This window comes from Sphaeramia orbicularis, chromosome 12, assembly GCF_902148855.1.
Source record: "Sphaeramia orbicularis chromosome 12, fSphaOr1.1, whole genome shotgun sequence".
In the NCBI taxonomy this organism is placed as follows: domain Eukaryota; kingdom Metazoa; phylum Chordata; class Actinopteri; order Kurtiformes; family Apogonidae; genus Sphaeramia; species Sphaeramia orbicularis.
In genome coordinates, this window is record NC_043968.1 from 58,299,993 (window position 1) to 58,318,160 (window position 18,168).

Consider the following 18,168-nt stretch of genomic DNA (forward strand, 5'->3'; position numbering starts at 1 on the left):
ACAATATGATGAGATGTATGAAGTGGCAGTCTGATGAGGAGAAAGGCACTGTGAGGACAAGGCCACAGACTGTGTAAATGAAATGAACATAGTTATTGTGACACTGTGGTTTGTGGATTGCTGTTATGAAACCTCAAGTTCCCATTTCGGCCTTAGTAACTTGGTTCTTTGGAGCTGGAAGTGGAGAAGAGAATAGAGCTCGCGGTGTGACGGAAAGGGAAAGTCCCAGCCCAGATGGTCGAGTTTTAAAAAATTGTGCTGTGCAGCTTGCAGGCATCTTCTGCTTCATTTTTCTATGAGCCTTAAGACTGCAGAAGGTCCCCTGTCTTTGGAAGGACTCAATAATGGCTCCTGTGCCTGAGATTGAAACCCCCAAGGACATTAAATGCCTTCAGGCGAGTAGCTCTTACCTCTCCCATTGTAAAGTTGGTTAAAAATGAACTTTTGCAGATGGCACAGGATGAGTTAGACCGTCTCCAGTTTACCCACAGAGGAGTGGGCAATCTGACTGGGACGCTTTTAAACATGAACTTAAGCATCTTTAGAAGGTCAAGTCCTTTGTCCATGGTCTTTTTATTGATTTCTCCTTTGCTTTTAACTGCATCCAGCCCAATGTTTTAGGTCACAGACTTAAAAGCTTTTGTAATATTGATGCTGGCCTGACCTGCAGGCTTATGGACTTTTTAACAAAAAGGTCACAGGAGGTGAATGTGAATGGTGTTTTTATCAGATGTTCTTCTCTCCTCCACTGGATCCCCCAGGGCTACGTCCTCTCCCTTCTTCTATTTGTTTTATACACAAATGATCACCAAAACCATCCTGACAGGTGGAGCATCATGAAATTTGCTGATGATTTAGTTATTGTGTTCCTCCACAGCAGTAATGACTCTGAACATGGTGCAGTAGTGAGAGACTTTACTGATTTAAATATTGATGTAATACTCTATTAAGAAACAGGAAAGTACAAGTTTCTGCTTTTTTTGCATGAAAAAATTGTTTTAAGTGAAAACAGCCTTTCTGTGTGGAATTTGCATGTTCTGCCTGTGTTTGCATGGGTTCTCTCTGGGTACTCCAGCTTCCCCCACCATCCAAAGACATGCACTGATAGGTTAACTGGTTAATCTAAATTGCCCATAGGTGTGAATGTGAGAGTGATTGGTTGTTTGTCTCTATATGTTCAGCCCTGTGATGAACTGGTGAAATGTCCAGGGTGTACCCCGCCTTCACCCATAAGTAGCTGGAATAGGCTTCAGCGACTCCCGCGACCCTAGTGAGGACAAAGCGGGTTCAGATAATGAATGAATGAATGAAAAGAGCATAAACAGATAGATTTTTTTCTTTCTTTTTTCCTTTGCAGAGAACAGCTTTTTTTTCCTCCCTTTTTTTCTTTTAAATAAAGCTGTGAAACTCTTGTCCCCATAGCTGCGTCTCAGGAGGATATAGTAAAAACAAAAGAGATGTTTTACTTTTGCTTCATTGACTCTGTTGTTACGTTTTCTTTTATCTGCTGCCATGGGTCACATCCTGTTAAACAGACAAACCATTTGAAGGGTTTTGTGTTGTTGCTACAGTACAGATCTGAACAATCTTCATGACCTGTTCAGGCCCTGGTCCTTGAGGAAAACCTGATCTGTCCTGGCTGATCTGAGCCATCCCCTGTGATATGAATTTCTGTTATTGCCATCAGGACGTAGATACATTTGATCATGTTCAGAGTCACTTATTCCTACTTCTATCAGTCTTGTAAATAACGGTGCAATCCATGTCAGTATTTCTTGTTGATCAGATGTTTGGTTGTTTGTTTTTTTACTGTCTGCTGTAAATCAAATTACACCCTGGCAATAATAATAATAATAAGAAGAAGAAGAAGAAGAAGAAGAATACCTTAAACCTAGGAAGCACAAATGGGTGAGTGATAGGTGCGTCAGTGCAGATGTAAAATTACTGACTGATTTACTGTAAAATGGTAAATTTCATGAAACTTACGGTGAAACAAAATTATTGGTGGTCTTATTAGTGGAACTTCTGAAAAAAAGTCAAGATATTGTTCAAGGATATCGGAACATTGACTCAAAAATGAGGGTAATGCTAAAGGCCGAACCTAGTGGCCATTAGTGGTATTACAATTTTCAATTCATGTCCCGTAGACTTACACTTAAACATGCCTCTAAAAATACTAAGTCAGTCATTTTTCCAGGACTCATTTAATCTCATCTGTTGCATTTTGGAACCTCTAATAAAACATATGGTGGTCAATCTTTAAATTATTACTCTGTTAGTGACATCTCAGGTCAAAAAGAAGGATATGATGATGCTTTGTTGGGCTTTGATTGACAGGTCGGTATGACAGCCACTCAACTGCTAAGTTGGACTCTGGGTGTTTCTGTATATTTAATAAAATCATTTTTTTCCTGACAGATGGCTCCACTGTATTTGTGGCTAACAGGTTCCACTGACAATACACCAAAAGGATATGTACACTTGACTCCTTGAAAAAAATGATCAACTTAGTATCATTAGAAGGACATCCAATGGAGAGGTTTTCAACGGAGCTAGGGTTTTTAAAGACAGCATTTACTGGAATTTCATCAGTGGAATTTCACTCAGACATATTCTACTTCATCATTGGATTTAGTTTCAAGCAGCAGTTGTCAGTTATGTCCTTTTTATACCAGTATAAGCCTAATGCTAGGCTGTGCAGTTTAGAGTTGATTTGACTTGTGAACCTTTTAAGACTTGTTTTGGGTTTTTTTGACAGGCTGGAGAGAAAATACAGAGTTATGTTTATGTCATAGGAGAAGTCAGAACAGTATGTAGTCTTTTGTATTACCATTAAGCTCTACCACCTTCAACATCTCATTAAAACTGTTGGTCCTGGCTTTGTGAACAACCCTAATATGGATATTTGCCTAAACAGACATTTTCCTCTTCCATTTTTAAAATAAAAATTCTGTCAACATGACCATTGTTTCATTTTAACTGGTACAAATGATCAGACAAACCACAGTTTCTGTTGAACTTCAAACCATAGGTACTACGGCTAATACTAGATGTAGCAGATGTAGAGGCTTTAATATCATGAAAGTCAAGAAGCAACAGCAAATTATAAACGCCAGTTACTATAAATCTTGGTTGGGGTTGGGGAAGTGTCTTCTTTACATGATGTGGATTTGTCCATAAGGCTGGTCCTCCCAAAGGTATCCATGCTAACCTCGATGTACTGCAGGTCATACACTGTTTTATACACCTGGATTTGATGTTTCAGCCGCAGGTTCATCCCACAAATCAACAACAGACATGTGCAAAATGCAATGTGATGCCATCCTTTTCTGATCTCTTAGTTTTCCCTGTTCTGGATACACGCAGACCAGAGTTGATAAAGATCTGCAAATGCAGAGAAACATATCTGCTTTACAAAATGTCCGCATTAGTGTGAACGGGGTATAAACGGTCACACAAACACACCTGATCCAATGTATTTCTATTCCTGGTTCTACCTCCATAGTGTGGTTTTGCCATTCTGGAGGAGGTTTTCAACCTGAGACCTGGTTTTGTCTGTTGAAATGCATGGAATTGGTTGAACATTAAGCCCAGACTCTTAACTTACTCTTAAGGCGGCCATACACTGTGCGATTATTTCGATCGTTGCACGCAGCTCCATCTCAAACTGTGCGAATCAGTCGTACAGTCAGACTCACGATTCCTGTTCTCACACTGCACGGACCGACGCTCGTATGTGACCTAACTGCTCACACTGTAGGACCATACACCACAGGACGCACGACACGTTTGAGTGTTGTATCCGGAAATACAACGTTAAAATACCAAGTAATCCGTAAAAGTGCATAGATGATTGTGTATTGGCATGAGTCACGAAATGGTAGTGCTAAACAAAAACCAACGAGCTGCTTTGGTAATATGTGCCATTATCTGCGGGGAATCAAAAAAGAAGAAAAGACAACAATGTGTTTGGTGCAGGAATTGGTTGGCCAGACGTGGACAGTATGGGCTGTCATCCTATAGCAGGAACTAGAGGTAAGCTGCAAAAGCTAAACTGCACTAGGACAACAGCTAGCTACTGTCAGCTTGTACGCTACTGTACGCGTCTGTGTTCGCGCATGCACAGTGTGAGAATTTGAGGAACATCGGTTCATGGCACTGCTTTGACAGTGCGATACACTCACGAGGAGCGAGCAGGATTTCAAACTGCTCCATTTTCCTTGTGAACACACGATTGCTGGTCGTGAGGTGGTCGTGAGTTGCTAATTGCTTCTCTTTACCTCATGTACACTGCACGAAGCACGACACACGATTAGAGGCACATCGGGCCCGATCCCAGAAAGAGTCGCACGAGTGAGAAATCGTCTCTAAACTCGCACAGTGTAAGGCCGCCTTTAGACTGTTTAAGTGTAGAAGTGGTATTAGGGAGTCCTTTTGAAGTGACAGGCAAGGACAGAAAAGGAGACTGTTAAAGATGGGGTGTGAGATGTTTTCCTGCAACATTTTTTTTACTATATTGCTTAAAATCCCCTTCACACCCTGATTACAACCAATTAATTAAATGCTCTAACACAAAAATTAAAAAAAAATTTAGTCACCTGTGGAACGGACAGGACTGAAAAAACACCATCCAATCATTTTGAGCGCCCAGTTGAAATGATTGAATGGTGATGTATCTATCAAACTCCACTGCCATTAGTCCCCCCCCCTCTGTGTGTACCCCTCTTTGTGCATGAATCGTTTGTTTTCAGAGGGTTGAAGCAACTGTACAGGAAACAAAGCCAGAGCCAGAGCTTGGCCATATTAGCTATATTAGGATGGAAAGTTCACCAGCAAACTGTTTTGTCACAAATATAAATCACTAGTAAATGTAACTTTAGTCAGATAGGTGTGAACTGGGGCTGTTCTGTAAGAGGGGAGGTGTTGGAGGAGACTGAATGAGGTATGCATGGACTGGAGCCTGAGCCAGGGTTGTACGGTCTGGAGCTGGATCCATGAGTTTACAGAGAAGTTCAGCTGTGCCGGAAACTGCGGCAAACGGAGCCAACGGGGGAGGGGGGGTGTGGGGGCGAGCGGGTGCGGTGGTTAACAGCTCACGGAGGTGTTAACGACCCTAATTTACATTTTAATGTCACTGGTGCCTGCCATGTCTGACCACAGAAACAGCCATTGGATGTTTTTTTTTTTTTCTTTTTATAGCATCCCATTGGATGTTACCACAAAGGACAGCTGACATGTGATTGGTCATCTGTGCAGTATTATAATATGCCCACCCATTAAAAATGTTATTAGTATTGTTTTTATTATTATTATTATCATTATTACTATTATATTTATTCTTCAGATATTAATTTACATATTTATTTATTGTTGCAGGGTAATAATTCACATACTGAAAACATCACCACCAATATCAATTAAGAAAGAACACGACTGCCAAGATCATGTTAAAAAATAAAGACAAGCTTTAATAAAATGCAGAATGCAAAAAGCACACTTACATATTTAAGAAAACAGTGCCAACACTCTCAAATTAAAACAAACTTAGAATTTTAAAAGTCAGTCCCAGTCAGATGTGCTGTCCTCACAACATGTGACTGTGCAGCTCCAGCCACAAACAACAATACAGTAGAGTCCAAACAAGGCTTTCTGTTCTGAGTTGGAGCTTCTCCTTTACTTGACGTTTTCTTTAACGTTTTGTAACTGCAACATATAAAATACATCCAACTTCAATTACTAACAGACAGTTCTTATTAATTACGCTACACACGTAATGCACTCACATCACTAGCTTGAATAGCATAAACATTAGCTTCATTACACGTTCACAGAACAGTTTCAATCAACCAACATCTAGACCCTCATGTTGTTTTCGGATATATACACTTACAAAGAAGAAAATTTTCCAAGGCACACAGTAGTAGAGCACACTTAGCGAACATGAGTTTTTCTGAACTTTAACTGCAGAGAAAAGAACGAACGGGAAATATACGTCAAAGATCATCTCTAGCAAAAGAGCGCTTACTCTGTATACAACCTTGGCGCACAGCGAACACAAAGATCCTTAAGGAGGCGACATCTCACTCCTATCAATTCTTAAGCCAACTGCATTTTAACAGATTTTAACCGATTTATCTATTATCAACTTATTGTAACTTATGAAAGTAATTTATACAACTTATGAAATAAGTTTGATCTTTGACCTAAAAACATCACATCAGACAAGTGCTGGTGCCATCTTCTCTGAGGGTGGTCCAGTCCAGTCTTCTGTGGTGGTAGAACATGTGTTGGTTCTGCTGTAGTGTCTGTGGTGGTAGAACATATGTTGGTTCTGCTGTAGTGTCTGTGGTGGTAGAACATGTGTTGGTTCTGCTGTAGTGTGTGTTGGAGTGCAGCTCAAAGGTTAGAGAGCTCCAGACTCTGGATGGATTGGGGGCCTTACAGTCAACCCAGATGTCCCATCAGCAGTGCCATCTTCTTCATCAGACGTCATATCCATTGTGATCCCCCTCCATAAATCTCCTCCTTGTTGGCCAGTTCAGTCTCTTTTGCCTCCAGCTGCTGTACAGACAGAAGTACCATCAGTGCTGCACTGTGAGGTTAACAGAATTGTAGAATGTGGTGTTTGTGTCAGATTCAGATTAAACACAGATTCTTATAAACCTTACCGTCTTTCTTCTCTGTTGTGGGCTGAAATGTTCATGGCTTCTGCCTGGACTGTTAGATCTGGTTGGCTGTATGTGGAGTTCCATCGGACTATTTCTTTATGTCTTACAGGCCACTGGAATTAAAATATACAAGTTAGGAAGAGTAAAAAAATAGATGCATAGGATTATAACAATAGAGAAACAAAACACAACAAACTATTAAAGTTACTTAATCAACAGGACTCCCCTTTTTACTCCATTCAAGCCTGGACTTGCAGCTGGAGCTGCCATTAAATGAGAAGTCACTGCTTCACTGTGGGTGAGCTCAGTCTGAAAACCAAATAGAAATAGTTCAGAAAAAAGCATACATTAAAGGCATACATTTACTTCTATAGAGCAGACTGGATCCAAACTCTTTAAAATCTTACCGTTGCTCTAGTTCATACCATCTGTTGTTTCCTTCACTGTTTTGCAGACGGTGCACACCTTCCTAAAAAAATACAAGACTAAGTCACTTTGAGGAACAAACACCTCCAGGTTCAAGCAGGTCAATGTGACAGATTCATGACTTTAATCAGTTCCACAAGTCAAACCACACTATCATACACTGTGCAATTAACTCAGAAAGTCACACTAAGATAAAATTCCCACCCAAATAGCACACATGTAATAATTAATTGAATATATACTTACCACAATTTTTGGATTGTGCACAAGCCTTTTTCTGGTTCTTGTCCACAGTCTGGTCGGTCATCCAGCAGTGTCTGCCTGGTTCAAGTCCGTGAGTTGTTGTCTCACCTCCACTGTAAACTGCTGTGTCATGTACGACTCCATTTGCATTTCTATACCTCACAGCAGGACCATTTACATACGAAAACCTCACATAGCTGGGGAGGGGTTATTGCCAAGGCTCTCTAACCAGAGGGTGGGAATTCACAGCAATTCCCGGCAGTTAGAGAGAATTTTCTGTGGTGACTTCAAATTCCCACCAGTAGGCGTTAATTTTAAGTTCCACAGCAATATACAGGGACGTTAACTGACGAAAACCCCACTTTTCATGCAGTGGGAGCCGAGGCCAGAGCCGGGTGAATTGTTGCTGTGCAGCGCTTGCGAACCCTCGGGAGCAAGCATTGCACGTGCCAGTAGTCTGGAGGTGTGGCTTCGGAGGGATGTCTGAAGAAAGGGGTTTGGACTTCTGAATTGAGTATTTTCAAAATGTAGCTTGCTTGAACCATTTTACTGAGGTCTTGTACCCCACCTTTAAGCTATGTCGACCATTATCACTGACCATAAGAAAGTGATTCATGTGTAGGCTTCAGTTTGTGTTAATGTTTAAAGAACCGGAGTTCCTTGCACTCCTCAAACTACAGAGGGTCTGGGGTTTGATTGCTATTGGATTGAAAAATAAATCAGAAGATAACTACCAAACAGAAGCAGAGCAGGTTTCACTGTAATGATGCTGTTGATGGTGAGGGCTAAGAATAATATAACAGAACAGAAGGGTAAGTTGTAAGGAGATAAAAGCAAGAAGAGTTTTAAAGACTAGTCTGAGCTTTGATCATATCCTCCCTCCTGCTTACTCATCAAAATATTCTGTTTGACTTCTGGAGAAATTGCCTTTCTTTCTTGACCCCTTTTCATCTATAGATTCCTCCTCTGTTTCAGCATTTTAACATAAAAAAATTTCTACTTTTGTGAGCACTTTCACCGAGGCAGAAAGAGACTGTTGTTTTTCATTTAAAACACAGTTGACTATTTACCTGACAGGAATTTTCGTCATCCTGCCAACAATAACTGACAGCTCTACGAAGCAAAGCTAGACATAGCTTGGCATTGTTGTAGTTGGCCCACAACCTCCTTAAATCTGCTCTTACAAACGCAAGATGTCAACAGAAAGTCACAGGCGAATGTTGAGGCAAAGTTGGAGGTGGCTCAATTTGATCATGTCTGAACAAATCATGACAGTAGAAGTCAGTGTGGAGGGCTGAGTCTGCATCAGAATTCGACCGTGGGTTTGTGTTTCAGCCACTAACTATCAGTATTGGATTCTTGAAACCTTATCATCATTTCACAAACATGTGGTTTTATTTACCTGAAAGTGATCCGAAGCTCAATTTTTTCCAACTCTAATATGTAGTACTGAATGGATCTTTATTTTATTTTCATTCCCTGTAGAGGGTTTGACTTGCCCTGTGAACAAAAGTTAAAATATGATACAAAAAAAAAAGATCCTTTTGATATGAAACCTTAATGCTAAATAACAACATTTAACACAAATCAGATTCCACAGATATTAACCTTGGGCGAATCTTAAAAGCGTTTCATGTAGTATTTTTACTGTCTAATATTAAACTAGAAAAGCACTTGGAGAGCGCAGACCTCCACCAAGGCAGATCAGTACCACCACCACCCCCAAATCACCACCAAAATTTAATCATTTGTTCTTTGTGCCAGTATCAACATTTCCTGAAATTTTCATCCAAATCCATCCATAACTTTTTGAGTTATCTTGCACACGGACGGACAGACAGACAGACAGACAGACAGACAAACCAACGCTGGCAAAAACATAACCTCCTTGGCGGAGGTAATAATGACCTAAAAGTGTCATTAGAGTGTTTGGAATAAAAAGCTAAGAAATGAAGCCAAAGATACAATGGTCCACAGCCAGTGACTTTATTTGACCACTAGAAGGAGTAGTGAGTCACTCTGCTGGTCTCCCATGGTGACGAAAACGAATGTCAAGGGGCCTTTGACCAATGTCCCATAAAAGTAATGATATGGGATGAGAACCATTAAGAAACAACTTGTAGAGTAAAAAAGTAAATAAAAAGCTACAAAATGATAAAAGCTAGAAGCACTTTTTTCACCACTGGACACAGCTCTAAAGAATGAAAAGAATGGAGTTTGGTGCTAAAATCACAGTGTTTCTTCTGCATCTTGTGAGGCTTATGAAGGTATAAAGTTATTACCTCCGCCAAGGAATGGCGAAGGTTATGTTTTTATCGGGGGTTTGTCTGTTTGTTTGTCTGTTAGCAAGATAACTCAAAAAGATATGGAAGGATTGGGATGAAATTTTCAGGAAATGCTGGAACAAATGATTAAATTTTGGATTTTGGTGGTGATGGGGGGGGGGGGGGGGGGGGGGGCATTATCTGCCTTGGCGGAGGTGTGTGCTCTCCAAGTGCTTTTCTAGTTATGTGATGTTATTGTCTTTGCTTCACCGTTTGTTGTTCTGACCTTGTTTGGACGATTCCACACAGACCTTTAGTGCAGTTATAGACAACACAAACTGTACAGAAAACAGAGGTGATTTGTGGTTTTATTACCTCGCCCCCCTGAAGAGAAGGAAAGGGGTATTGTTTTTGGTTCGGTTTGTTTGTTGGTTTGTTTGTTTCTTGGCTTGTTAACACTCTAGCAGCAAAATTATTAATTGAATTCATAAGTTGAGTTTATAGATTGCCAGTGACCCAGAGTAGATCTGATTACAGTTTGGGAACTCTAGGTCTAAGTTAAAAATTTTTATGAATTTTTTAAAATCTTTTTTGCCTCTTTTAATTATAATGGGCAAAATTTTACATGTCCATGGCAGAAAAACTATTTGTTGAGTTCATAATAAATTGGGTTTATAGATTTCCAGTGACCCAGTATAAATGTGGTTATATTTTGGGAACAGTAGATCAAAGTTCAAATTTTTTTATGAATTTCTAAAATCTTTTTTTTCTCCCATTTGCTTATAATGGGCGAAATTTCAAATCTCTACAATAACATCAATTTAGTTTCAATTTGCTTCAAACTTTGCACATATATAGAGGCAACTGATATGCTGACATCAGCACACACATAGACATGATGACATCAGCTGGATTGATGCCAAAATAAGGTACAATACGAGGGAGGGGCAGGGCTTGTTGTGCCTGGCACCACTTGTAAATGTTTCCTGTCTAAAAAACGAGCTAAGCTAACAGAGCTATAATGTAAACAATCAGCTGATGGAGCATGTGAGGACTATAAGACACAGTGTTACTTGGATTGACTGTCAGTTCAACTCATCTCAACCAGATACAGCCTTTCCACTGTGTGACTACAGGACTATCATACTTTTTCTAGTATCCCCTTTGTTTAGGTTTCCAAAGGGCCATGGCGATACTATACATGATGAAAAATCATGTGATGTGAAAAACCAAACCAAGCTAATGGGAAACTCCTGGCAAATTTTCAGGCAGGTGCTATCTTGATAAATCAGCCACAGATTTGAACTGTAAACAACTATATTCCTCCCTGAAAACATTTTATTACAGAAATTATAACTTCAGTTTTACATTTTACTATCTTCCATAAATTCCTTGCATGTAGCTGGAGTTGTGCTAAAGCTCACGATAGTTTAGGTAGCATCGCCATGACAACCATGCCATGCTGTGAGGGAAGACTATACTATATCTGGAATGGGAATGCAACACAATGGAGGTTGAGCTGAGCCGAGTCAAGGCAAGTTGAGTTGATGTGGAAAAGAGTCACCACATTCTTAAAATCTTAACTTATTATCTTAAATGTTTTACTATCTTATCTGTTTTTGTTACCACATCTTTTGTATTGTCTTAAGGTAATGTAAATGAATAAATCTCTATCTTTATCTTGTCTTGTCTTATCTTAATGTAAAGCAGGGTCCAAAAGAAAGAAAAACTAGGCAATAAAAAATCGGTGGGTAATAACTGTTGAGCCTGATTACTTTGTCATTTCCTGTGGTGGAGTAAGAGGTAAATTAATGGTTATTGCACAGCAGACAGTGCAGCCCCGACTGACCATCACCTTCCCTTTAATCTTTAAGTGCAATAAAGACAGAAGGTCGGTTTGTTTCTTTTATGCACGAGTGGCTGTTGCCTCACACCGAAATGAGCTGGGCCTCAGAGTGAGAGGTCCAATGCTTCGTGACCAGCTGGCCACCACGCAACACGAATGGCAATGAGTCGGTCGGGCCGCAAGGGGACACAGCAGATGTTCAGCATGTTGTTGACTGGCTGTGTGCTGTCTGCCCTCAGGCCTCTCACAGAAAGCCTCCACTGAAAACGCTGTGACCTTAAAAACGCTCGCAGTTTCCGAATACAGAAAGGTAAACACACATTAGGATGAATAATATTCCACAGGTCATCGGTCTCTTAGATTTATGTGTATATTCAAATAAAACGTGCTGTAATAAATCCCCCATTGGAAATTATTTTGGAATTTTTCTCGGCATTAATATTTACATGGAAACCAGAGGTAAGAAATCAATAATCTGAATATATACATAGAAAAATGTGAAATATCTGAGGCAATTTATTCACTGCAGAAACAGCCAATCTAGATAGAAGCCAGATCTTCTTAACCTTACTGTGTATGGTGTGCACTACACAGTGATTCTATCTTTAATTAAAACTGCAATATTTTCAATAATTACTCTGAGCTAGCAGGGAGGGAGTCCTTTCTTTATGACTGTATGATCATTATGATTACTAGTGGTCCAGGCCCTGAGGCAGCACTACAGGCTAAAATCATGATGCTCTGTCCAATATACTGCACCATGGGTATAATGTTCTCATGTTTGTATGCAATGAATGCCCTTTTTATATCAGTATTAAAGCTGCATGCTCTTCCCAAACAATTCAAACTTAATTTCATCAGTCCACAAATAAATTCCCACTTGCAATGTGGTCTCAAGCTGCTCTTTGGCAAACTTTAGACGTGCAGTAATGGTTTTTTTTGGGGGGTTTTTTGTTTTTTTTGGAAAGCAGTGTCCCCCTCCATACTGTCTCGCCATGGACATTGTGCCTGTTCAATGTTTAATGTGTTGTAGACTCATGAACACAGATGTTAACCTTTTCCAATGATTCCCTCAGACCTTTAGCTGTTAGTCTGGGCTCCTTTTTTACCTCACTGACCATTCTGTGTTGTGGCCTTGGAGTCTAATTGGCCACTTTTAGGGAGAATAGCCACAGAGTTGAATAATCTCCATTTGGAAAGCATTTATCTAAATATGTCTCTGAATTCCAGTCATATGCAAACCTATAATTCTTGATTGAACATCTTCTGAGATTGGCAAAGCATATTTCACATCAGCAGATGCTTCTTGTGAATAGGAAACTCAAAATGTTTGAGTATTTTTATAAGCCAAATCAGCCCCACATATGACTCAAATCTGATTATGTGTTGGACTTCCAAGTTTGCAGAGAAAAGTAAGTGAACCCTTAGGCTACTGACTCAGAAAAGAGCTAACTGGAGTCAGGAGTTAGCGTCAGGGGGATGTTTGATAGCTATGTTCAATGAAGGCATGAAATTTCATAATCGTTTGTTTGGTTTGGTTGTTTATTGGGTTAAGAACATTGTGTTTGTATATGGTTAAGGTTAAGGTCAACCCACTTTATTATCCCTGTAGGGAAATGAACTCTCTGCATTTTAACCCTTATAATACACGCAGCAGCTGTGATGCAGCCTGTGACTGAAGGGTTACCGGCAGAGAAACTGTTGGCTGATGTGCCCTTGAGCAAGGCACTGACATGGCAGCCCTCTGCTCCTAGTCTGCAGTGTGTGGTGTATTCCTGCATGTTCAGCTACTGAAGGGTTACAGGCAGAATGCCAGTGGTTTTTACATGTAAAATTTAAATATATACTAACAAATAAAAATTAGGAGCTGTGAGCTGCTGTTTGTGACATAGATGCAGATCACAACATATTTTATGATCAGTTCAGGCAGAAAACTAGGAAATGTATCCTTACCACTGTATTAGCTTTGTCACAGTTTCTAAAATAAGGAGGTGAAACTGATTGTTTTTCAGGATCAATCAATCAAATTTTATTTATACAGCACCACATCATAACAAAAGTTATCTCATGACACTTTACATATAGAGCTGGTTGAAACCAGACTCTTAAGCCAATTTACAGGCACCCAAAAGAAAAGGATGCACAGTAAACTGAACTTGAACTGTTAAAAACTAGAACCGCTGGTGTTAGTATAATTATCAATAACTACAACAAATATCCATAACTGTTAATACTACTACTACAAATACAAGTACTAACAGTGGATATACTACTACTGCAGCTGTTAGTACCAATAATAGAAACCCCTACCATCTATGGAACTATGTAATAAACACTATCACTACTATATGGATAAATGAGTGATGATGATGAAGGCAGGAGAGAAGAAGGATCTGTCATGACGCAGAGAATATCAGGCAGTTGAACAATTCAACACCATAATCACATAATTGCTTACTCGCATTGGTAATTCACTGGTAGTTCACAAAGTTGCAGTCAACTTTTTGCGTTAGCATTAGCTTAGCAACAAACCTTCACACAATGCACACAAGGGCCACTTACCAGTGAGAACTAACCCCAACCATACCCTAACCCTAACCATGTGTGGCAGTAAGTGGGGAAATCAAATTACCAAGTTGTCCGACAACGCCACCCAGGGGAATTTCTCCCCTGGGAAAATTGAACAAATAATCAAAGTTAACTAGCAAGGTCACAGGTTCGTAATGATCCACCCGGGAGAGATAATGTTTAGTTAAAGAAAGATTTTATTTAACAAAAATGATTCAACAATTAACAAAAAAAACAAAATGTCGCAAACACCAGGCCTTCAGCCAACACTCAGGCTGACAAAAACAAAATAAGGGAGGACAGGGCTGAGACTTACCACCGCGGCAGGAAACCAAAAATAAGGGGAAGGGTCCACCACCACACCTGTGACATGACACACACAAAAAAAAAGAACACAAGGAAACCGTGAAAACGCCACCACCAGGTTGGACTGCCGCTCAGGTACCCAGCACCTGTACCACAAAGAAAAAGGAGAAACAACCATTAATAAAACAGCCTGAGTGCCTAGGTCACTGGTGGCCGACAGTAAACGATTAAAACTCACACACACTCACACACATCCATCCAACATCTGATTAACTCAAAATATTGAAAACCATGAAAAATACAATTTCCTTAAAATAGTTTCACAAATGAACATGAACAAAGGAAACTGTAAAAATAAATCTAAGCAATCAAGAAACTATAAAAGACACATAGAAGAAACTATCTATCTACCTTTTTTTTTTTTTTTTTTTTGTGTTAGAGAATTTTAATTAATTGGTTGTAATCAGGGTGTGAAGGGGATTTTAAACAATATAGTAACAAATGCTCCAGGAAAACATCTCGCACCCCACCTTTAAGGTTTTAAATACCAGCACAGACAAAACCAGTTCTTATTTTAGGCTTTATTTATTGTTATTTCTTAAATATTCTTATTCAACAGGAGTCATAATGTTTTGAGTTCTGTAGCCGACATTGGAAACTGATCGGTGCATCATTTTTACTTATTATTTTCAGTATATTATCTTTTTATTCTATGTAAAGTTAGAATGTTGAATTGTCTTTGCCTTATATTAATACGACAGACACAGATGAGAGAAATCACCTACTTTTCACCTTCACTCTTGGAGCTCAAATGCTGCACTTTCTTTTTTTTACTTGACTTGAAAAGTTGAATCACTGCTTCTATTTCTGCCAGTACTTTTTTTTTTTTTCACTTCCACAAGAGTAACGTGTGTACTTCATTCACCTCTGGTCATAAAATGCTGAAGAGAGAAGGATCTCACCTACAGGAGAAATGTGTGAGACAGAGCTCTGAATCCATCATCAAAACATTTCATGATGGAATATGTTTTTCAGGAAGACGGTGAGTGGGTGAGCAGCATATGTATGTGTGTACAGAGTCACAGTACTTCTACAGGTGGGATTATTTTAGCATAATGTTTGTGATCTGGGGGTGAAAACACTGCTTGACATCACCGGGAAAATGACAATCCTGGTAGAATATTGAAGCGGCTGAAGGTGTTTTTGTTCCTCTTGGGGTTGAGTTTTGTTATGTACCAACCAGGTGATGTTGCTAAATAGGGACGAACCTTAGAAGGAGGTGTCTGTAGGGCTGATATGGAAGAATAACACCACTGCTTTCACCGTGGTTTTATTAACTCTTAGGGTTCTGTAGATTTTGTAATTTTGTGTTGATTTTGTTCATTTTGTTATGTCCAGCTAATGTTTGAAATACCGGCACAGACAAAATCAGTTTTTATTATAGGTTTTATTTGTTGTTATTTCTTAAATATTCTAATTCAACAGGAGTCATAATGTTTTGAGTTCTGTAGCCAACATTGGAAAATAATTTGTGCAGTATTTTCACTTATTATTTTCAGAATATTATCTTACTATCTATGTAAAGTTAGAATGTTGAATCATCTTTGCCTCAGTGCTTCTATCTGTGTCTGTGGGGCTGATATGGCAGAATAACACCACTGCTTCCACCTAGGGATGTAACGATATGAAAATTTCATATCATGGTTATTGTGACCAAAATTATCACGGTTATCATTATTATCGTGACATTGTTGAAATTGTGCTCAGAATGTTCAAAAAGTACTTATACACACACTGAAATAATTTAACCAAGTTGTAGTTTGAAAATAAATAAAGAAAGAAAATAATAGGCACAATGTACTTTCTGTTGGCAGAAACATTCAAATATTAACATGTAAACATCAAACATACAAATGTGGATTAAAGATATCACCTAATGTCCATTGTTTGACCATTTTCCATCAAGTTTGAGTGGTTTTAGTTTCTTTTTCATAGACAGATAAACATTGCAAACTGGCACGCACACTTGGAATGCTGCTGCTTCTCCAGGAAATGAGCAGTTTTCAAAGTGTTGTAATCAACCATGGGTATCATGATAAATAGAATTTAAACGGTAATACTAACCGTCTGGAATTTTACCACGGTTTATCGTTATACCAGTAATTGTTACATCCCTACTTCCACCGTGGTTTTATTAACTCTGAAGGGCCATGAACTATTGTGAAGGTGCTGTTTCTGGCGTCTTCTCTGATTAAACTACTGGTCGGATTCATTTCAGATTTTATATGTAACTTCCTTGTTTACAGTTTGCTCACAGTTTTGAGAAATTGTCATTTTTATTTATTATTTTTTTAAATTTTTGAAATATAAAAAATTTTCCTTTACTGATAATGGGCCATATTTTTTTCATTTTATTTTATTTACCTTTATTTAATTATGAAAACCTCATTGAGATTAAAAATCTCTTTTCCAAGAGTGTCCTGGCCAAGATGGGCAGCAGTACATTAAATAGTTACAGACACAAACTTTCATACATAAAACCAAAAACAAGTGTTCAATACATAAAAAAGCACAAAATCAAGTCGAACCTTCAAAAGTCAACTTAGAAGTGTCCATGAGATGAAGATAAAATGCATCAGACAAAACATCTGCAGCCAGATGTCTCCCTCTGTAAGTCATTCAACATCCTCTTGAAAGTGTCCTGCAAAATCAGATCTTTAAGTTTCAGGTCTTTTTGTAGTTTTTTTTTTGGTGAATGGAGCCGCAAACCTGAAGGCCTTTTTCCCCTGTTCAGTTCTAACTTTAGGTACAGACAAAAAGAAAAGATCCTGAGAACGACAATTATATTTTGATAGTTTATAGCATGGAAATGATTAGAGATATCAGTATAGTTACTATTAAGCACTGATAGGAAGTCATATATGGACTTGGATCTAATTAGTTGAGTTCTCCTCCAGTGAAATTCCCACCCACTTCTATTGGGAGATTGATCTCTTGCTTCAACACCACAGGACACTAACATAGAGACAGAACCTGACAACCTCGCAAATTCAACTTGGTATTGATTCTTGATAGAACATGCTGGTGAGATACAGGGCCATTGGTCCTGCACAGTAAAAAAAAATCCCATTGTTTTATACAAAAATTGGCAGCTGTGGTTACCAGCATAATACTGTAAAAAACACATCAAACCGTAAACATATTTACAGAGTAACATGTAGATTTAACATTTTAAATATATTAATTTAATGCTAGATTTCAGTAATATTTACATGTTTAAAATATTAAATTTACTTTATCACTTTTTTATTTTTAAAAAAAGGATGAGAATAGGCTGTTATGTCAACATTATGGTCTTGCAATTTAAACGCACCACTTTGTTTTTCAATTTAGTTTTATTTTCTCAAAACAATAGAAATACATAATTTCAACATAAAAAAGGCAAGTGACTATTTTTGGTCATTTCCACAAACATTAAATATGGGGCCAATCCCGTGCCTCAGTGAGGACAAGAAGCTTGTTGTTTTTTTTATAAAACTATACCGTGATTCAGAGAAATTTTATAACAATTTTGAAGCTGCACATAGTGAATATGAGGGATTTGGGTCAGTTTATGTCTTTGTAACATTTGTTTTATTGCATATGTTTACTTTTTAGCAAGTGCTGCCCAGATGTTTTATGGCAAGCAGAAGGAGACTGTTGTCACGACAACCGGCGAGGAATTAATTGATGATGTCCAATAACACACTAGGGTTGAAATTTTGAATTTCACAGTATTTCAGTGAGTGTTCTATCACGGGTTAACCAAATCATCATGCTAAACTGAATCCAACCTCAGGCATGACAT